The following is a 23,880-nucleotide window of genomic DNA, read 5'->3' on the forward strand; positions in this document are numbered from 1 at the left end:
AAAAGAAATATATTCAAAATATAAAAGCCCTACCTTAAATAGTTCAAAAGATATTGTCTAGGTTATTCTTTCTTAAAAGTAGGTCAAACTCCAAGGTCAATGTAACAAGGTTAACACTATTGGTACCAAAACAAAGGTCTTGTCACAAGAAATGCTTTGCATGAATCATGACAACACTATCTCTCACTATTCAAAGATATGAATAAGGTTAAAGTTTTAGACTGATAGACAGTCCTATCGTATCCCCTGGGGTCACAAGTCCTATTGTTTATAAGAAAGACGATTCGTAAAGAGTTTTCATATATATCCTCATGTAAAACTTTGCTCTCCCTTTGTTGTCCCACCCTTTCCCCAGGGACATGTTTTAACAAAATGGAATCTACACTTAATAAGGAAGCCTTCCTGTATATTAAAACTTTTCTGGTCCAGTGGTTTTGTTTATTGTCAAATGACCTCACCCTATCTTTGCCTTACTATCTCCCCTTTGCAGGGGATATGGATCTTCATTTGAACATACTTAAATGCCCTTTACGCAATGATGGTTTATGCCAAGTTTGATTGAAATTGACCAATTCGTTCTAAAGATGATGGAATTTTGAAAAGTTTACAGCAACGACAAAGACGACCACAGATAATGGACAATTTTGGATTAGAAAAACTCACTTGAGGCTTTGTCTTATGTGAGCTAAGCTTTTGTTGATAAAAACAACTCTGACTTTACGCACACGCACTCTGAAGTTGATATTAAAAAGATGTTTGATTTCCTCATTCACAATATCTACGTAATCTTGGTACTGGCCACCAACAATCTGTTTATAGGCACGATTTTTGCTCCTTATCAGTTGACCTGTTTTTGGTTTTTCAAGAGTAGCAAGGTCATTATTAGATAGAAAATGAGATTGATCACTGTTCATTATCTTTACCTTTCATATTAGTATGCAAGCATTTTCATGTAGTTTAGATTGAAGTTTATTCAAATCTTGGCCTGGTGGGTAGGATGGGACCTCAATAAGAGATCAGTGTTTAACATAAAACCAAATCTTTAATAAAAAAAATATATTCTTAGTAGCAGCAAGATCAGGTTCAGTCACATCAATAGGCAAACCTCCTTAGATACTACAGATTCAAGTTCATCCAAATCAATGCCCTAAAGTATGTTTGGGGGCCACAATGCGAATTCAAAGTTTTACATGAGAATGTTTATAGGGGGATTTGAAAACTTTTTCCTTAAAAAGTATGGACCGTGGGGCTATAATCAAAATACAATTTTATATATTTCAGGAATGTAGGGGAGTATAAGGAATCCCTATTTTGTATGATTAAGTGATGAACCCATTTAACTTAAATGGAGTCCAAATATGGGTTATCAATATTCGAGGGAATAAAGATGGTGAAAAATCGTTTTTAAAATCTTCTGAAGAGCAGCAGGATCAGGTTGATTCAGGTGAGTTTTGTGTGTCATGGTCTTCTTGAATAAGTGAATGAGGAGAATGAACAGTTATGCAAAATAAAGGAAATTCCGAAAAATCACATTATTCGTCACAGTCAAACCTCGTTATCTCGAACTCAAAAGGGCGAATTTTGTTTTCAAGAATGTACGAGAGTTCAAGATATTGAAGTTAATTACATAAAGAAAATAAAATTGTGACTTTCAGCTCACATTCACATACCCATGGTATTCGGGATATCTTTTATATGCAACCTTAATTTCTGCAAAATAAGATGCATCAAACTTTTATTACGGTGCCATGACGCCATGATAATGACGTCATAATTACTTTGTTACGCAACTAAAAACCCAACAAGAAAAAAAGGTGGAATCAAAAAAGCGAGAGTAAAATGTTACACATGAACGATTAGAAATATTAATGACGCATTTTGCATACAGCAAAATTTATTTCTCTATTTAGCTGTCTCTCTGGACCATATGAACTCTTGTCATCCGCGCCTACACGGTTGTAGAGACAGGCCACATGCTTACAACAATTCCCATATCTTCCCGCGTTCATTCACCTACTTTCATTTCCATGAACGTTTCTCCTCAAATTGCCGAGAATGTTCCGTAGTTTCCATTAAGAACATAGGTACATGTAATATGAGCATGCTATTAATATATTATGGAAAAACATAATATTAAAATCAGCATTTCGCAAACTCCATGGTCGTTATAAAAATCTACTTTGCCAATACAACCTATAATTGCGTCAAATGCTGTCTGACTTGTTAGACCGTTCTTAGCACACTGGTTTTGACTACGGATAACTCCGTTTACTTGATAAAGATATAGGGCTCACGGCGATTGTGACCGGTCGTCAAGGGATGCTTACTCCTCCTAGGCACCTGATTCCACATCTGGTATATCCTGGGTCCGTGTTTGTCCAACTCAATATTTTGTGTTGCTTATAAGAGTTATGAGATTGATCACTTGATCTTCACTTTTCATTATACACACCAGAAAGTTACCGGAAAATCTTTGAAAAAAATGCGCTTACGGTTAATGAAAATAACTGCCTGAAATTCATTTTCCCTTATAGTCTTACCAGTGTCATGGGATCATCTTCATCCTATGACGAGGCTATGGCAGACTTCTAGTGAGTAGGGAAATATCTGATGACCCGGAAACCAACCCGTCTACGGACGGATGAACGGAAAATATTGATTCCGTAAAGGTTATGAAAATGGCCTAAAGCCAAAAACTTCTATCTTGAGAGTGTATATATAATAAAGAAATCACGGCAAAGTGTGTAGTTGTTGTTTTTTCTCTCCAGCGCTATATAGTGTACGCACCTTTTAATCTTCCATCAATGTTACAGATTGACCACAACTGTAGATGGGTTTCGTTGACACCATACAACAAACCCCCAACATGTTGTATTGTACTAATCGGATATCCCAGCATCGACAACCCTGAAGTAATATAAATGTAGCATTTACATGTAAGAGGGGAAATAAAAACAAAAACATAAATTTTTAAAATTGTTTTCAATTCCTATTTCATAAAGAAATTCTCGTAAGCACTAGTTATACATTATTCATTTCTTAATCTAATTTTATTGACTGTGTTCCTATATACCTTCCTCCTATTCTAAACGCTAGGTTAGCCCACTGCGTATATACATGATAAATCAAGAAGAAACTTGCATAGCGATCAGGTAAGCAACGTTGCTCATGGGCCATGTATTTGACCATGCCTTACTTGTTTGTATTGCGTGAACAGGACAAAATAAATTGGTTATCAATGTTTCATGGAATATTGGTTGAATATTGTTTAACGTCCCATTCGAGAATGTTTCACTCATGGAAACGTCACCATTGCTGATGAAGGGCGGCAGACCTATGTTCTGCACTGGCCTTTGAACAGGGAGGGATCTATATCGTGTCACACCTGCTGTGATACGGGACCCTGGTTTTGCGGTCTCATCCGAAGGACCGTCCCATTTTGTCGCCTCTTACGACAAGCTAGGGGTACTGGGGACCTATTCTAATCCGCATCCCCGCGGAGAGATTAATTCGATACGCGAGAGCTTGCTCTCCCTATTATCAGAATTTCCCAAAGTATATGGTCGTTATAATGATATGGTTTGGCAATACAACCTTTCATTGGGTCAAATGCTGTTTCATACCGGTTGGTATGCCGTTCGTGGCACACTGATTTTGACTACGGATTACTCCGTTTACTTGATCAAGATAGAGGACTCAAGGCGTGTGTGATCGATCAACAGGGGATGCTTACTCCTCCTAGGCAATATATTTGTGGTATATCCAGGGGTCCGTGTTTGCCCAACTCTATATTTTGTGTTCCTTATAGGAGTTATGAGATTGATCAATTTTCGTTATCTTCACCTTTCATGGAAGGCAAACACGAGCCGAAAGTATCTTCGTTGATCGCTCTAAGTTAGTGGCTTGCTGATTCAGAGCGATCAAATTACAATGTACATAGTGCATATTTTAGAATGAGATGTTTTCACAGTTTTACCTTGACCTTGAAAAGTCCCTAATGGTGTTTGAACTTGTACTACAATTAAATCCGGATACGTCTTAAAGGTGTGTTCAAGTGTTGTATTTATACAGTCACCTAAGGAAAATAAAACCACGCACATTAATGAGGATGTAAATATGCAGTAACTTTTTGCATTATCAAGGATAATCGTAATAGGTAATACTGTGTTAATTAGTCATACAATTTACTTGTGCAATATAGCAAACAAAACATGCTTATTAAACATACAATTGAAAAATGTATTGCCAATATTTCATGGAAATAGGTCAAGGTCATGTCCTTGTGACAGTGAGTACATTTACCGACACGTTACACCTGCCAAGGTCCTGTCTGATATGGTTTTATCTAGAAGCAGTCAAAGACTTGATGCGAGGTAAATTCAATGTTTTAGAAAATGTCCGAGTTAAACAGTTACAAATAATTGGTCCAGTCCATAATTTTGTAATAGCGAAATATGAGAAGGGACCACCTGACAGTTTGCAGTTCTCAGCATTTGAAGATGCATCATCTATATACAAGAGTTTTAAGTTGCTTTCTTTAGTTATATATGCTGGCAGATGACCGTTAACGCCTTTGGGCCGCTTAATTTTGTTTCGTAATATATGTATAAAGCCAATTCTGCATTGTTGTCCAGTGAGTGCACTTGAACCTCCCAATCGTCTAATTTTCCTTGCCCGAAAAGAAAGGTGTGTTGCTTAAATTGTAAAATAGTTACACTCACCAATGTCTCATTCATTTACATATATTTAAATTTTCTGTCTTTGAAAGTTTTCTTAACAAACGATTCTAGCAGAATTTCCCTGTACGTTAGTTTATAACCTTTCATCGGTGTATAAAAAGGCTCCATAAGTGCATGTATGCATTGTAGTGTTAAAGGGGCATGGACACGTTTTGAACTGAATATTTTCAATTCTATTTTTCCATTATTGTCTACAATGTTTAACTAAAGTATTGCTAATGGTCAATCAAAATTTAGATATCAGTTGTTGAGTTACAGAGGCTCTTGCTATGTTTTTGTGTACATATAGATTGCTTAATAGAAAATAGCATGTTTAAAACATTGAGATGTGCCAAAGACTACAAACTATTGAATTGTGTGCAGAATTAACTTATAAAATGGAAAAAAAACACCACCACCCCCCCAAACTGCTTTAAACAAAACTTTTACTAGTATATTTAACCTGTGTAAACAAACCCATGGCACGAGCCTTAAGCTTGATTACATAACAAAGAATTGTGAGCTGTGTATATGCATCTCCTACATGTTTGCACCTCGATAACTAACATTCAAATTTTTGCTGACCATTTGAAATAAGGGGCTACAACTCCTTAGGATCTCCGTAATATTGCAGATGCGAGAGTGATTCAATCTCGCAACATTTTCGATCATTCTAAACATTTGCTGACTTTCTTTTATACTTAAATGAAACGATGCTGTATATGTTTCTTGGCCAATATATAAATTTACAACCTGCAACTTACGATTTGTGATTTCATCGTTATTGCGAAGGTTTAAATTTGATATCGTTTAAAAAACGAACAACAGAGTGTAAATATTTTCTTCCACTAAATGATTTTTCTTTCTACTGTATGTGGGAATGGCTCGAGTAAAGTACATTTTTGTGCTGATTGTCAATGTTTAGATTTTCAGTAAATTCACCAACAAGATCTCGCGATAACGAGCATGGCAGAGCAGACGAAGCATTTTGCATGTTGTACATTATATTTATTGAAATATACCTTTATTAGATATGCCCAAGCGCAAAGTTGGTACTCTTTTAGTGTAAACAACATTAGATATGATTTGAACACATTTTATGGTATATCATGCATGTACAGTGGAGCCTCGGTAATCCGGACGCCATTAATCCGGACGCTTCACCTTCCGGACGATTTTTCTAGGGAACGGAATTTTTATACATTATTTTGCATCATTAATCCGGAAATTCGCGTTCCGGATCCGGACGGTCACTTTTTACTACAAAACGTTATAATGCATTGAAAATTGTACCGTTAATCCGGACGGTAATTTTGTTTAGGGAAGTTAAGGTCTGTGTCGGACAATTTTAGCAAGGTGTAAATTATAAAGAAAACAAGCCAAACTGTCTAATTGAAGCGATTACCTGTACCCTGTCAACACCTCCCTCCAATTAGGTGGTGTGTGATGATAAGTCCGTTAGAGAGCACGTGCCGATCGAGACATTGTATTGTCAATTTTCGCACATAAGATCTTTATTGCGTGTAGTGTTGAATTTTGTAAATAAATATGTAGCATATTATTTTATAGTCTTGATCAATACCCTAATAGTATTAATAAATTAAACATCATGCCGTAATGATAATTTTTTTTAACTGCTACACGTATCAGTTGTACTGATTCGTAAATTGATATCGGCTTATTCAAATCTAAAGAGTGTAGATTATACTTCTAGATTCTGGATTTTATTCTGTTGATTGGCGTGAAATATACATGTATGTTCATGCATATGTATATATAGTATGATTTTTTAACGTTTAGAATGTCGCGCATGTAGAATGTACCTGTGTACGATTGATTCTTGTTACGACGTTGTAGAGCTTTATTGCTTTCGAAATTTTAAACTCTGCGTAGAAGTGAGAAAATTACCATTTAAGGAATATGACAATTAAATTCTGTATGTACCTGTAATGTTAATTTCACCCGAGTTTTGTTCCGTTATTATCGCATCATGAAAATAATAGGTGCGCGTGACTAGATCAAAGCAGTAGTAGGTCTTGATATTACGAGCTTAAATGATTTTGTTTTCCTGATATTGTCTTGGATAATTATAGAATAAGAAATATAAAATCTGGCAGATTGAATTTTGGTTAAAGAATATTGTCAACTGACATGATAATCACGAAATTCTTATATCAACTTTGGACGATGAAGATTGTTTTAACAGACCGCCGAACCCGTGAACCGTGACAGATGGAAATTACCAGCCTCTTTAAGAAGTAAAAGTGTGGTGAAATGTTTGAAATGTAAATGATTATGTTAGTTACTAATGATTTAATAACTTATAGTTACATAAAGTGCTTAATTATTTGTTTTAGTGCATACGGTACACGGTTAACATTATCATAATTTATTTACTAATGCAAATGGTTAAATCCAATGATAGAATGTGTTTAATTAACTATGCATCAATAAAATAGGCACATATTGGCTACTTATGCAAAGCTAGAAAATATGCGATTCAATTATCCGGACGCTTCATTTATCTGGACGATTTTGCTGGGAACCAAAGTGTCCGGATTAACGAGGCTCCACTGTATATTAATGGATAAGAAGCAAGTTCGTACTGCTTATCGAGTTCTTCTCCTGAAACAACATTAGAGACAAATACACAAAGTTTATTACAAGTTCTTCATGGAAATATGTTGCACCATAACGAAGGTTATATAGAATTGTAGCACTCTCCCGAAAACGTCAGAATAAAACAATCGGAGAGGGCTACATTATTGCAGCTATCTAGGTCTATGACAGATTCGAATGAATGATATTTTCATGAATAATTACACGATTTCAATGTTAAAATGTCTTAAAATGTAAAACAAATCTCATTTAAGAATTGAATTGTAGGAATTATATGTTATGACAGCCTATATTCATTTATATTTCCCAAAGAATTATTTCTAGCAGAGCAATGGTCTGAATGTAGGGAATATTTTGAAATGCAAATTAAATAATTTATAAGGATAAAATATGTGATAAAAAGAATCCCCCATGGTTTGTTGTTGGATATGATTATTATCCAACTCGTTGTGTGTTTCTCTATCCTCTCGCCAAGGCTTGGGGATAGACAACACACAACTCGTTGGATAATAATCATATCCAGCCACAAACCATGGGAGATCCTACATGTATTTAAATCATGAAGTCACGCTATTCCGCGGATTTTATCTCAGCAAAGATCTCCGTGGCCTGCCTTAGTGAACGTACATGTACCTTTGTGATTCGTTACATCCAATGAGTTCATAATATTTTGCTTTAAAACTACAGGGAATGAAAATCGGATCCAATCTGCGATTGGATTGTGGCTGTTTGTCATTTTGTTGTATCCACCCTTTTTTGATGGCAGGCAGTTGTTTATGGCACTTTTGTGTGTTTTGGAATGGTATTAAGTTTATGAGGGGTCAACCTAAGATACATGTATACTGTACAGTTCTTATTCTAGTCTGGTTGACCCCCTTTTTCCTATGTACATCTTGTTGCAATGCCATTATGGTGCAGGGGGTCAGATTGGATTATATTTTACCTAAGATGTGTACTCTTTATTTAAGTACCCCTTTTCTGACCCCCATTTTTTGTACTTGTTAATCATATTTTACTACTTTTCGTCATTTACTTCAATAAATGACATTTTTTTTCACTTCTACATGGTGTTACGTGTTTTTGCCTGCTTTTGACAAAAAACAAGTTCAATCGCATGGCAGGAGAACTAAGGAAAATAAAAATCGTTTCGTTTTATGCGTGAATTCATGATAAGCATGTTCTCTATTATCGTATTTTACTGTACTATTTGTTTGCGTTGCATTTGTCACCTGTCTCTATAACCGTGTTTTACTGTAGTATTTGTATACAGTGTATTTATCACCTGTCTCTATAACCGTGTTATACTGTAGTATTTGTATACAGTGTATTTATCACCTGTCTCTATAACCGTTTTTTACTGTAGTATTTGTATACAGTGTATTTGTCACCTGTCTCTATAACCGTGTTTTACTGTAGTATTTGTATACAGTGTATTTGTCACCTGTCTCTATAACCGTGTTTTACTGTAGTATTTGTATACAGTGTATCTGTCACCTGTCTCTATAACCGTGTTTTACTGTAGTATTTGTATACAGTGTATTTATCACCTGTCTCTATAACCGTGTTTTACTATAGTATTTGTATACAGTGTATTTATCACCTGTCTCTATAACCGTGTTTTACTGTAGTATTTGTATACAGTGTATTTATCACCTGTCTCTATAACCGTGTTTTACTGTAGTATTTGTATACAGTGTATTTATCACCTGTCTCTATAACCATGTTTTACTGTAGTATTTGTATACAGTGTATTTATCACCTGTCTCTATAACCGTGTTTTACTGTAGTATTTGTATACAGTATATTTGTCACCTGTCTCTATAACCGTGTTTTACTGTAGTATTTGTATACAGAGTGTATTTGTCACCTGTCTCTATAACCATGTTTTACTGTAGTATTTGTATACAGTGTATTTATCACCTGTCTCTATAACCGTGTTTTACTGTAGTATTTGTATACAGTGTATTTGTCACCTGTCTCTATAACCGTGTTTTACTGTAGTATTTGTATACAGAGTGTATTTGTCACCTGTCTCTATAACCATGTTTTACTGTAGTATTTGTATACAGTGTATTTATCACCTGTCTCTATAACCGTGTTTTACTGTAGTATTTGTATACAGTGTATTTATCACCTGTCTCTATAACCGTGTTTTACTGTAGTATTTGTATACAGTGTATCTGTCACCTGTCTCTATAACCGTGTTTTACTGTAGTATTTGTATACAGTGTATCTGTCACCTGTCTCTATAACCGTGTTTTACTGTAGAATTTGTATACAGTGTATTTATCACCTGTCTCTATAACCGTGTTTTACTGTAGTACTTGTATGCAACGTATTTTTCACCTTCTTGAACATGAATGGCACTGCTTCTCCAAGATGGAAGGGGCAGATCACTTGGCTTCCATGCTTTCGCTCGAACAAGAACTGATGTGTATTGTCTCGTCAACTGGTCTGGACCAACCCATTTATTTTCATTCCCTGGAAATTCGTAAATCATTTTAATATTCCAGATTCGCCATGTATAAATAATGCAGTCTCCCATCCTCAATACATGCACATGTGTATTGTGCAATTCGTAAATCATTTCAATATTCCAAATTGAGCTTATATAAATACATATAATTCCAATGTTATTTATTATGTTCCCCAAACAAAGTTTGGGAACATATTGTTTTTACTCTGTTTCTTATTATTAGGTCTTTCCACCTTTCTGTGGAAAGACCTTTTGTTATTGTTCTGTTTATTATTATTAGGGCTTTCCACCTTTCTGTGGAAAGACCTTTTGATATTGTTCTGTTTATTATTATTATTATTATTTGTCTTCTTTTCTTTCCGCCGCGAGAAGCTCTTGACGTTTTTTAAAGACTTATCGAAAAACAATTTAGACCATCATATTTGAAATCTCGAAACATGCTCAGATCTCACCCTGCGTATTTGATCTTTGACCCCTAACGAACTTATGGGACTTTACGCAAAAAACCCTTGTTATCGGATCACCTCGAAAACCGTAAATGATAAGAGCATGAAACTTTCACTAAATTCTTTAGTCTTTCAAGCTGAAGCGTTGTAATGTTTACTTTTAAGTTTTCGGTGATCCCTAAAGGGAGTTAATGGCCCTGAAAGTTTACGATTTTTACGGAAAAATTCAAAACTCCTAAAATATAAGTCGTAGAAAGACGGAACCAACTGGAATGGAATACTTGACCTTTGACCTTGAAAATCAGGTCAAGGTCAAAGGTCAAGGTCATTTAGAAACTTTGAAAATAAGCAATTTTCATACCGTCTAAAGCATATAAAGTACAGATAAGGTATACTATGCACAAGTAGTCAAGAACAAACTTAAGTCAACGCATATCATTACCATTCTGAACTTTGACCTTTGTTCGATTTACAGCTACTTGCGTAAAAACCATTGTTATCACTACAGTATGGAAACCGTAAATGGTACGAACACGAAATCTTCACTAAACTTATTGCCTGATCAATTGTAAAAGATGACTTCCGTTTTTGATGGTTTCTCGATCCGTAACGGGAATTAATGCCCTTGAAAGTTTTCGCTTTCGCGTAGAAATTTACAACTCCTAAAGTATTTGTCGTAGGAAGACAGGACCAACTGAAGTGACATCCCTGATCTTTGACCTTGAAAATTAGGTCAAGGTCAAAGGTCAAGGTCATCTAGAAACTTTGAAAATAAGCAATTTTCACACCGTCTAAAGCATATAAAGTACAGATAAGGTATAATATGCAGAAGTAGTCACAAACCAACTTATTCCAATGCATTACAGTACGACTCTGAACTTTGACCTTTGTTCGATTTACAGCGACTTGCGTAAAAACCATTGTTATCACTACAGTATGGAAACCGTAAATTGTACAAACACGAAATGTTCACTAAACTTATTGCCTGATCAATTGTAAAAGATGACTTCCTGTTTTTGATGGTTTCTCGATCCGTAACGGGAATTAATGCCCTTGAAAGTTTTCGCTTTCGCGTAGAAATTTACAACTCCTAAAGTATTTGTCGTAGGAAGACAGGACCAACTGAAGTGACATCCCTGACCTTTGACCTTGAAAATTAGGTCAAGGTCAAAGGTCAAGGTCATCTAGAAACTTTGAAAATAAGCAATTTTCATACCGTCTAAAGCATATAAAGTACAGATAAGGTATACTATGCACAAGTAGTCAAGAACCACTTAAGTCAACGAATATCATTACCATTCTGAACTTTGACCTTTGTTCGATTTACAGCAAGTTGCGTAAAAACCATTGTTATCACTACAGTATGGAAACCGTAAATGGGACGAACACGAAATGTTCACTAAACTTATTGCCTGATCAATTGTAAAAGATGACTTCCGTTTTTGATGGTTTCTCGATCCGTGACAGGAATTAATGCCCTTGAAAGTTTTCGCTTTCGCGTAGAAATTTACAACTCCTAAAGTATTTGTCGTAGGAAGACAGGACCAACTGAAGTGACATCCCTGACCTTTGACCTTGAAAATTAGGTCAAGGTCAAAGGTCAAGGTCATCTAGAAACTTTGAAAATAAGCAATTTTCACTCCGTCTAAAGCATATAAAGTACAGATTAGGTATAATATGCACAATAAGTCAAGAACCAACTTAAGTCAATGCATTGCATTACGACTCTGAACTTTGACCTTTCTTCGATTTACAGCGACTTGCGTAAAAACCATTGTTATCACTACAGTATGGAAACCGTAAATGGGACGAACACGAAATGTTCACTAAACTCATTGCCTGATCAATTGTAAAATATGACTTCCTGTTTTTAATGATTCGTTGATCCCTAACGGGAATTAATGCCCTTAAAAATTTTAAATTTAGCGTAGAAATTTACAACTCCTAAAGTATTTGTTGTAGGAAGACAGGACCAACTGAAGTGACATCCCTGACCTTTGACCTTGAAAATTAGGTCAAGGTCAAAGGTCAAGGTCATCTAGAAAGTTTGAAAATAAGCAATTTTCACACCGTCTAAAGCATATAAAGTACAGATTAGGTATAATATGCACAATAAGTCAAGAACCAACTTAAGTCAATGCATTGCATTACGACTCTGAACTTTGACCTTTCTTCGATTTACAGCGACTTGCGTAAAAACCATTGTTATCACTACAGTATGGAAACCGTAAATGGGACGAACACGAAATGTTCACTAAACTCATTGCCTGATCAATTGTAAAATATGACTTCCTGTTTTTAATGATTCGTTGATCCCTAACGGGAATTAATGCCCTTAAAAATTTTAAATTTAGCGTAGAAATTTACAACTCCTAAAGTATTTGTTGTAGGAAGACAGGACCAACTGAAGTGACATCCCTGACCTTTGACCTTGAAAATTAGGTCAAGGTCAAAGGTCAAGGTCATCTAGAAAGTTTGAAAATAAGCAATTTTTATACCATCTAAAGCATATAAAGTACACATTTTTTTTGTATTCAGAGACATTGTTTGAATGTCTGAAAAGGTGGAAAGACCTCTAATTGTTCGCGAACAATTAGGATTACTAGTTATTCTTCTTCTTATTATTATTATTATTTGTCTTCTTTTCTTTCCGCCGCGAGAAGCTCTTGACGTTTTAAGACTTATCGAAAAACAATGTAGACCATCATATTTGACATCTCGAAACATGCTCAGATCTCACCCTGCGTATTTGATCTTTGACCCCTAACGAACTTATGGAACTTTACGCAAAAAACCCTTGTTATCGGATCACCTCGAAAACTGTAAATGACACTAAATTCTTTAGTCGATCAAACTGAAGCGTTGTAGTGTTTACTTTTAAGTTTTCGGTGATCCCTAAAGGGAGTTAATGGCCCTGAAAGTTTACGATTTTTTCGGAAAAATTCAAAACTCCTAAAATATAAGTCGTAGAAAGACGGAACCAACTGGAATGGAATACTTGACCTTTGACCTTGAAAATCAGGTCAAGGTCAAAGGTCAAGGTAATCTGGAAACTTTAAAAATAAGCACTTTTCATACAGTTAAAAGCATTGAAAGTACAGATAAAGTGTTGTATGCACAAGTAGTCACAAACCAACTTATTCCAACGCATTGCATTACGACTCTGAACTTTGACCTTTCTTTGATTTACAGCGACTTGCGTAAAAACCATTGTTATCACTACAGTATGGAAACCGTAAATGGTACGAACACGAAATCTTCACTAAACTTATTGCCTGATCAAAATTGTAAAAGATGACTTCCTGTTTTTGATGGTTTCTCGATCCGTAACGGGAATTAATGCCCTTGAAAGTTTTCGATTTCGCGTAGAAATTTACAGCTCCTAAAGTATTTGTCGTAGGAAGACAGGACCAACTGAAGTGACATCCCTAACCTTTGACCTTGAAAATTAGGTCAAGGTCAAAGGTCAAGGTCATCTAGAAACTTTGAAAATAAGCAATTTTCATACCGTCTAAAGCATATAAAGTACAGATAAGGTATACTATGCACAAGTAGTCAAGAACAAACTTAAGTCAACGCAAATCATTACCATTCTGAACTTTGACCTTTGTTCGATTTACAGCGAATTGCGTAAAAACCATTGTTATCACTACAGTATGGAAACCGTAAATGGTACGAACACGAAATGTTCACTAAACTTATTGCCTGATCAATTGTAAAAGATGACTTCCGGTTTTGATGGTTTCTCAATTCGTAACGGGAATTAATGCCCTTGAAAGTTTTCGATTTCGCGTAGAAATTTACAACTCCTAAAGTATTTGTTGTAGGAAAACAGGACCAACTGAAGTGACATCCCTGACCTTTGACCTTGAAAATTTGGTCAAGGTCAAAGGTCAAGGTCATCTAGAAACTTTGAAAATAAGCAATTTTTATACCGTCTAAAGCATATAAAGTACACATTTTTTTGTATTCAGAGACATTGTTTGAATGTCTGAAAAGGTGGAAAGACCTCTAATTGTTCGCGAACAATTAGGATTACTAGTTAAGGTCTTCCGTCTCCTGCGGAAGACCTTACTATTATTGTTCGCGTTCTTCTTCTTCATTATTATTATTATTTTCCTTGGTAGTACACGCGTTTTTCTCAGCCATTTCTCGATCGATTTTCACGAAATTTTCAGGAAAGATGTCTTTTGGTGACGAGACTTTGTTTGCAAAATTTCGTGCTTGACGTCACTTCCGGTCAGGAGTTATCTTTCTTTTAGTGACTTTTTGAAGGGCCTTGTTGTCCACGCATCTCCTCCGTTAGTTTTGAAGCTAGAGTCTTGAAATTTCTACACAAGATAGAGTAAACATTTTAGAAGATTTGTGGGGGATTCGATTTTACCGGAGGCGATTTGCCTAAACGCTCGCCTGGACCTGAAAAAATGGATGCCAAAATTGTTCGCCGATTTCGGCGATTTTTGACCTTTGATCTCCAATATCTTTTTTCTTGCAAATATTTGGTTAAGACATGTAGAACAAAAGTTGTGCATATTTACGAGATCTTTTCGAAAATATCAAGATTTAGGGGCTAGCCCCTTAAATTAGGGATCTAGAAGGGCTCAAAGTCTAGATCAAATATCTCAAAAATCGTTAATATTTTGGTATAAGTCAAAGAACAAAAAATGTTCATCTCAACAATCCAAATCTATTCATATAAAAATTTAGGTCATATGTTACGTAATAAGGGATTTTAAGGGCCGAAACCATAAAAAAATTTACCCCTTGTATCTCGAAAACGACAAATATTTTGAAAAGCAATAAAGAACAAAAGTTGTTCAGAATGATGATCTGAACAATATGCATATTTCGTTTTTACCCTATGTGGCCCCGTTAGGGAGCTACAGTTTGGCCCCTAAAAATTACTTCTAGAAATAACTCGAGAACGGTAAAGAATTTCTAAATACTTGTTGAACAAAAAATGTTTGAAATGTCATGACCTTTCTTACGATATCAAGCAAAAGGGGCTGACCCTTTAAATTAGGGGCCCAGAAGGGTCCAAAGGTTTATGAGAATATCTCAGAAACTATTAATATTTTGTAATAAGTCATTGAAGCGGAAATGTTCATCTAAACGAGCTTGTTCTTATCAAATGAAAAAGTAGGTCATATGTTACGTAATAAGGGATTTTAAGGGCCAAAATCATCAATAATTGACGCCTCATATCTTGAAAACGACAAATATTTTGAAAAGCATTTTTGAACAAAAGTTGTTCAGAATGATAATCTAAACAATATGTACATTTCGTTTTTTCCCTATGTGGCCCCGTTAGGGAGCTACAGTTTGGCCCCTAAATATTTCTTGTAGAGATAACTCGAGAACGGTAAAGAATTTCTAAATACTTGTTGAGCAAAAAATGTTTAAAATGACAAGGCCTTTCTTACGATATCAAGCAAAACGGGCTGGCCCTTTCGCCTGCGGGCCTCATGGCTCACCAGTAGAGTCGATGTTTTGTCGATATCTTTCGATAGCAATAACTCTTTATTGGTAAATATTTTGTTAAGACATGTAGAACAAAAGTTGTTTAATTTGTCAAGACCTATCGATCAATATCAAGAAATAGACCCGCGGACATTTTAGCTCACCTGTAGAGTAGAATTTCTGTCGATATTTGTCAATTTCCGTCACTTTTTACTGGTAAATATTTTGTTAAGACATATTGAACAAAAGTTGTTAAGTTTATCAAGACTAATCCCTTCATATCAAGAAATAGGCCCGCGGGCCTAATGGCGCGCCTGGAGAGTCGATATCAGTCGATATCAATAACTTTTGACTGGTAAATATTTTGTAAAGACATATAGAACAAAAGTTGTTCACTTTATCAAGGCCTATCGACTGATATCCGAAAATAGGACTGCGGGTCTGATGGCTTACCTGTAGAGTCGATTTTTTTTTCGATATCTTTCGAAAGGTATAACTCTATATTGGTAAATATTTTGTTAAGACATGTAGAACAAAAGTTGTTCAATGTGTCATAACCTATCGATCAATATCAAAAAATGGGTCTGTGGGCCTCATGGCTCGCCTGTAGAGTCGATTTTTGTCGATATCAGTCGATTTCAAAAACTTTTTACAGGTAAATATTTTGTAAAGACATATAGAACTAAAGTTGTTGAGTCTATAGAGGGCTAACAAATGACATCAAGAGATAGGCCCTCGGGCCTTATGGCTCGCCTGGAGAGTCGAATTTCAAACGAATTTCACCGCAACTTTGCTTCAGAAGCTTATGATATGAAAAATTGATTATATCTAAAGTGTCTTAAAGTCGGAAACTAAATTGGGACTCTTTTGTTTTTGTTTTGGGTTTTTTTAACTCCGAGTGCATCAACAAATCGGACGGAAGACCTACTCGTTGCTCGCAACGAGATCGTGTCTAGTTATTATTATTATTTTTTTTTTCCCTTTCGTCTCCGAGACCGTTGGATGGATTTTACTGAAACTTTCACAAGTTATAGGGAACGATGGTACCTCGAGGCATTTTTTTTCATTTTTTCAAAATTCACTTCCGTTCGTCAGATACGTCCGATTTTCCGGTTTTTGAAAGAAACTTTGTCCGGGGGTAAACTTGAAAACCACTAAAGATAATTGAATGAAACTTTCAGGGATGATAGATCTATATTCTCTATGGTGCATGCACGTAATATTTTTTGTCGCCGTCACTTCCGGTCGTCACCGGAAGTGATTAAATAAATCATCAATTTCAAACTTTTTTCTTTCAAATTGAAACCTATTTCGGTTTACTAGGTCTTGTTCTAATTCTCACAAAATGTTGACCCCACAATTTATATCAAAGAAAGACCAATTATTCTCTCATTTTTCAGTGCCATAAATCTCGGTCATGAAACTAGTTAATGAGTTGAGTTTTACATATATTATAGTCACTATAAATGTCTAGAGTAACGTCAAATATTTTTGTAAAATTTACTTCCGGTCGGCAAATACGGCTTATTAGCTGTTTTCGTTGTCCAGCGTTTTCCTCAGAAACGGTAAAAGATAGAGTCACCAAATTTTCAGAGTTAATAGATCTCACTTTATAGGCGTGCAGTAAGGGGTTAAGAATGTCGGCCGTCACTTCCGGTCGTCACCGGAAGTGATTAAATGAATCATATATTTCAAACTTTTTTCTTTCAAACTGAAACCTATATCAGTTTACTAGGTCTGGTTCTAATTCTCAAAAAAATGTTGACCCCACCGGAAGTTGAAACTCCAACTTCCGGTTATATCAAAGAAAGACTATTCATTCTCTCATTTTTCAGTGCCATAAATCTCGGTCATAAAACAAGTTAATGATTTGAATTTTACGTATGTTAGAGACAATATAATTGTCTAGATTATATTTAAATATTTTTGTAAAATTCACTTCCAGTCGTGAGATATGGGGTGGACATATTCAAACCTTGTTTTTTCAGTTTCTCAATAATGAATATAGATAGACGTTTGAAACTTGTAGAGTTGATCAACTAGCATTAGTCCATTGTACACATGCATTCAATTTTTTCGTCCGTCACTTCCGGTCTATACCGGAAGTATTTGAAAAAATGTCGATTTTCCAATTTCTTCTAGTGATTTCTCAGAGATGGCTGGATATATTTTCTTGAAATTTTCAGGAATAATGTCTTATGAAATGACCTTGCTATAGGTATTTTTGTTTTACAAAATTCACTTCCAGTCGGAAAATAGGGCCGATTTTCTGTTTCTCAAAAGGAATTTTGTCCAGCACTTTTCTTGGAAAAGGTAAAATATGGGTTCATCATATATTCAGGAATGACCAATCTCCGTTTGTAAGCGTGCAGTAGGGGGTTGAACATGTCGACCCTCACTTCCTGTCGTCACCGGAAGTGATGGAAAGAATCGCAAATTTCAAACTTTTTCTTTTAAATTGAAACCTATACTAGTTTATCAACTCTCTTTCAAAGTGTCAAAATAATATTGAGTCTGTCGGTGGTCAAAACGACTACTTCCGGTTTCTTGATAAAATATCTTTTTACTTTTCGTCTCTTTGTCCCCATAAATCTCGCTTATATTTGAAGTCTTTCATATGATTTTCACATGTCTTAATAAAAGTATCAACTTCTAGAGTTTTGATAATTTTGTTTTTCAAAATTGACTTCCGGTCGGTAGTAACCTGCTACTTTTTCTTTCTTTAGTCTACTTGTTTTTGTTGAGAACTCTTTCAGATAGAGACGTGAAATTTTCAGGGAATATAGACAGTAAAGAATCGATGTCATTTATAGGAAAACGCATCTGAATAGTACTTCCGGTCGTCACCGGAAGTTACGAGAAAGGAGTAAAGAATTCGATAATACATTTCTCATTCATTGTTAAGGCACATTTTCTGATACATTTAAATGGTTTTCGTAGGAATAGAAAGCTCTTGACCGAAAGTGGTCTAACGGAAGACCTACTCATTACTAGTAATGAGTGTCTAGTTATTATTATTAAGGTCTTCCGTTTCCAACGGAAGACCTTCTAGTGATTCTACTGTTTATTATTATTATTAAGGTCTTCCGTTTCCAACGGAAGACCTTCTAGTGATTCTACTGTTTTTTCTTCTTCTTATTATTATTATTTTTTTCCCTTTCGTCTCCGAGACCGTTGGATGGATTTTCCTGAAACTTTCACAGGTTATAGGGAACGATGGTACCTCGAGGCATTTTTTTCATTTTTTCAAAATTCACTTCCGTTCGTCAGATACGTCCGATTTTCCGGTTTTTGAAAGAAACTTTGTCCGGGGGTAAACTTGAAAACCACTAAAGATAATCGAATGAAACTTTCAGGGATGATAGATCTATTTTCTCTATGGTGCATGCACGTAATATTTTTTGTCGCCGTCACTTCCGGTCGTCACCGGAAGTGATTAAATAAATCATCAATTTCAAACTTTTTTCTTTCAAATTGAAACCTACTTTGGTTTACTATATCTCGTTCTAATTCTCAAAAAATGTTGACCCCACCGGAAGTTGAATCTCCAACTTCCGGTTATATCAAAGAAAGACTATTCATTCTCTCATTTTTCAGTGCCATAAATCTCGGTCATGAAACTAGATAATGAGTTGAGTTTTACATATATTATAGTCACTATAAATGTCTAAAGTAACGTCAAATATTTTTGTAAAATTCACTTCCGGTCGGCAAATACGGCTTATGAGCTGTTTTCGTTGTCAATCGTTTTTCTCAGAAACGGTAAAAGATAGAGTCACCAAAATTTCAGAGTTAATAGATCTCACTTTGTAGGGATGCAGTAAGGGGGTAAGAATGTCGGCCGTCACTTCCGGTCGTCACCGGAAGTGATTAATAAATCATAAATTTCAAATTTTTTTCTTTCAAATTGAAACCTATATCGGTTTATTAGGTCTCGTTCTAATTCTCAAAAACTATTGACCCCACCGGAAGTTGAATCTCCAACTTCCGGTTATATGAAAGAAAAACTATTCATTCTCTCATTTTTCAGTGCCATAAATCTCGGTCATAAAACAAGTTAATGATTTGAATTTTACATATGTTATAGACATTATAAATGTCTAGTGTAAATTTAAATATTTTTGTAAAATTCACTTCCGGTCGTGAGATATGGGGTGGACATATTCAAATCTTGTTTTTTCAGTTTCTCAATAATGAATATAGATAGACGCTTGAAACTTGTAGAGTTGATCAACTAACATTAGTCCATTGTACACATACATTCAATTTTTTCGTCCGTCACTTCCGGTCTATACCGGAAGTATTTGAAAAATGTCGATTTTCCGATTTCTTCGAGTGATTTCTCAGAGATGGTGGATAGATTTTCTTGAAATTTTCAGGAATAATGTCTTATGAAAGGACCTTCCTATAACTATTTTTGTTTTTACAAAATTCACTTCCGGTCGGAAAATATGGCCGATTTTCTGTTTCTCAAAAGGAATTTTGTCCAGCATTTTTCTTGGAAAAGGTAAAATATAGGTTCATCAATTATTCAGGAATTATAAATCTCCGTTTGCAGTCGTGCAGTAGAGGGTTGAACATGTCGACCGTCACTTCCTGTCGTCACCGGAAGTGATTGAAAGAATCGCAAATTTCAAACTTTTTCTTGTAAATTGAAACCTATACTAGTTTATTAAGTTTCTTTGAAAGTGTCAAAAGAATATTGACTCCGTTGGTAGTCAAAACAACTACTTCCGGTTTCTTGATAAAATACCTTTTTACTTTTCATCTCTTTGTCACCATAAATCTCGCGTATATTTGAAGTCTTTCATATGATTTTCACATGTCATAATAAAAGTATCAACTTCTAGAGTTTGGATCATTTTGTTTTTCAAAATTGACTTCCGGTCGGTAGTAACCTACTACTTTTTCTTTCTTTAGTCTACTTCTTTTTGTTGAGAACTCTTTCAGATAGAGACGTGAAATTTTCAGGGAATATAGACAGTAAAGAGTCGCTGTCATTTATAGGAAAACGCATCATAAAAGTACTTCCGGTCATCACCGGAAGTTACGAGAAATGAGTAAAAAATTCGATAATACATTTCTCATTCATTGTTAAGGCACATTTTCTGATATATTTAAATGGTTTTCGTAGGAACAGAAAGCTCTTTACCGGAAGTGATCTAACGGAAGACCTACTCATTACTAGTAATGAGTTTCTAGTTATTATTCTTTTTCTCCGGTACTTTTTTGTCCGGTAGTGTTCTCAGAAACTACAAAAGGGATTGATATGAAACTTTCCAGGATGATAGTATAGCTTTTGTAGATGTGCATAGTGATAGTCATTTTGTCTGCACGTGCATGCACGCGCGCGCACGTGCATTGCAATTTTGGTACAAAAAATGGAAAATCAGAATATTGAAGGAAGCGATGTAAAACCTAAATAGGATGATAGTATATCATTTGTACATATGAAAAAAAATAGTTATTTTATAAGCACGCGCACGCATGCGCGTGCACGCGCATTACAAAATTTGTACGCTAACTTTGGAATCAGTCTAACTTTTTTGTTGTTCATTGAAATGGCTTGAAATTCATATTATAGATAGATATTGAGACCCTTAACTGATTTGCATGGTCAAAATTACCAATTTGCACGCGCATGCACGTGCGCTTCATTTTGATTAGATAATACTAAAACGTTTGTAACTATCTTATTTATGAAGCGAATGAGATGATATTCACAGCATACGTAGACAATATGTGTATCTATATATTGGTGTAACAAAAAAATGCCAACGCACACGCGCATGCGCATGCAACGTTTTTTAAATGTTCAATTTTTAAAGGACGATAACGTTTTTGTTTTTCATCAAATTCTATTGATATTAATGGTTTAGATGTGTCTTGGTACTCCTTACAATTTGCTGTGGTTAGAATTACTGCTCAGCACGTGCATGCACGTGTGCTGAATTCTGATTGGACGATTTTAAAATCGCTATAACTTCCTTGTATTTGGTGGAAACGTTATGAAATTCACACTGTAGGTATATGATACATATGCCTGATGAACGACATCAACAAAAATTCTGAATCATACACGCGTGCGCGTGTATGCGCGTGCAACGCTTTCTTTCATTTTTTGGTACTGAAATGACCATATTGAACGTACTACATGTAATTAAAGGCTAAAATAAAATGATTTTTTGCTATAGATTCACAAGATGATCACTTTTTAATTGGGGGAGGTTTGGGGAACATATGTAACGGTCCCCGTTACAATTAGAACTAGTTACAATTGTTTTGATTGGACAAAAATAAAGCTGAACAAGAGTTTACACATCAATAAATCCGAAAACGCAATGTATTCATACACACCTGAAAATAAATAACATAGTGCGGGGAAACTATTCAAATTTTTGCAATTGTTAATAAAGTGAATGAATTGGAATTATAAGAATCAAACATTCTTTTTGAAGAATTTATCGATGTGTAAACTCCGGACATTTTACTCAGAAACTTAACATAAGAGTGCTTCGCACTTTTATTCAGTTTGTGAGTAAAATGTCCGGAGTTTACACATCGATAAATTCTTCAAAAAGAATGTTTAATCCTATAGTAATGTAGTTTTCCATCCTCAATATATGTACATGCGTATTGTGCAATTGCAAAAGTAGCCGTTTGGCGGGTATACGATTTTGGCATATTTTGACAATTTCCAAAGATTCACCTAAATAAAAATTGCTAAATTGAAAAACAAAAATACAATGTAGTATACATGTATATTGTATGAATGATTAGAAATGAATTTGCTAAAGAAACAACCACTCACCCAAAATACACCCAGCTATACAATACATCAATTTCTACTGATACTGCCAAGTATAATTTGTTCTATACTAATTACTACATGTAAATAAATTTTACATTGATTCTAGTTGTTTCATGTTTTTCCGATGTCTTCATAAAAAAAATGGATTCGATTTATTTTACGAATTTTAATTGTCTTTATATAAACGTTTGTTATTTAATTGATCCTTTAAAAAGATAAAAAAGGATATATCCATGTACCTTTATCTTTAATAGACCCACCTTTCCTCAATCCATTATATACATATATATATATAAAGCACAGAAAATTTCACTTTATTTTGGATACCCATTTCCGCCCCTACCCGGGGTTGAACTCACGACCTGTGGAACCAAATCTCCTAGCAGCGTGTAACCAACGCGCTACACCGCTCGACCATCTAGGCAAGACGCGGAGCCAAATCTCCTAGCAGCGTGTAACCAACACGCTAGACCGCTCAACCATCTAGGCAAGTCTTGCGCGTTGGTTACACGCTGCTAGGAGATTTGGTTCCGCAGGTCGTGAGTTCAACCCCGGGTTGGGGCGGAAGTGGGTATCCAAATAAAGTGAAATTTTCTGTGCTTTATATTAAATATTTCTTCACTTAGGGCAGTTATGTTCATTTAAGAGTTCATTGCTATTTCTCTCTCTCTCTCTCTCTCTCTCTCTCTCTCTCTCTCTCTCTGTGTGTGTATAATTTCATTGACAGAGGTAGTTATAACAAATACGAAATAATTTAACAAACCTAAGTATAAAGCTGTCCATTTACTCTTTATTCTTCGGCCGTTGTTCCGATGAGGAACGTACATTTGAATGTTTACTTCATTGTATATAAATACCACTTCCCCGTAGGGAACATCCTTATCATCATCTGCCTGGGCGGATCCAAATCCCGGGAAAATCCACCCCTCTTCTGTCCGAACTTCTATTATGACTCGCAAGGGCAGTTCTCCCAGGCCGTGGTCCACGCTCACTGATGAGCTGGGGGAGTTGGCAGTCATATTCACCCAGTCACTTACAAAGCTTGGTGTTAATCCACGAAAAGCTGCAGCTGTATAATATATAAAATCTCAGTCATTGAACTGAAGAAGGAATAACACACCCGAGACATTTGATTTGGATGGAAAGTGGAGGATACATGTATGTTCAATGATATTTTGAAATTGAAAACTTTCAAATCTTCTTCACTTTGTCAAAAAATGCAGTTTAGTTGAAAGTAATCGAAATATTAAAAGTCTCCGATGGACTCGAATCCGCGATCTACAGATCAGCAGTCGACATGTATTTAGGCAATCAAATATAAATATTGCTGATATTTATATTCCGCAATTT

Source organism: Ostrea edulis, chromosome 1 (assembly GCF_947568905.1).
Source record: "Ostrea edulis chromosome 1, xbOstEdul1.1, whole genome shotgun sequence".
Taxonomy (NCBI): Eukaryota; Metazoa; Mollusca; class Bivalvia; order Ostreida; family Ostreidae; genus Ostrea; species Ostrea edulis.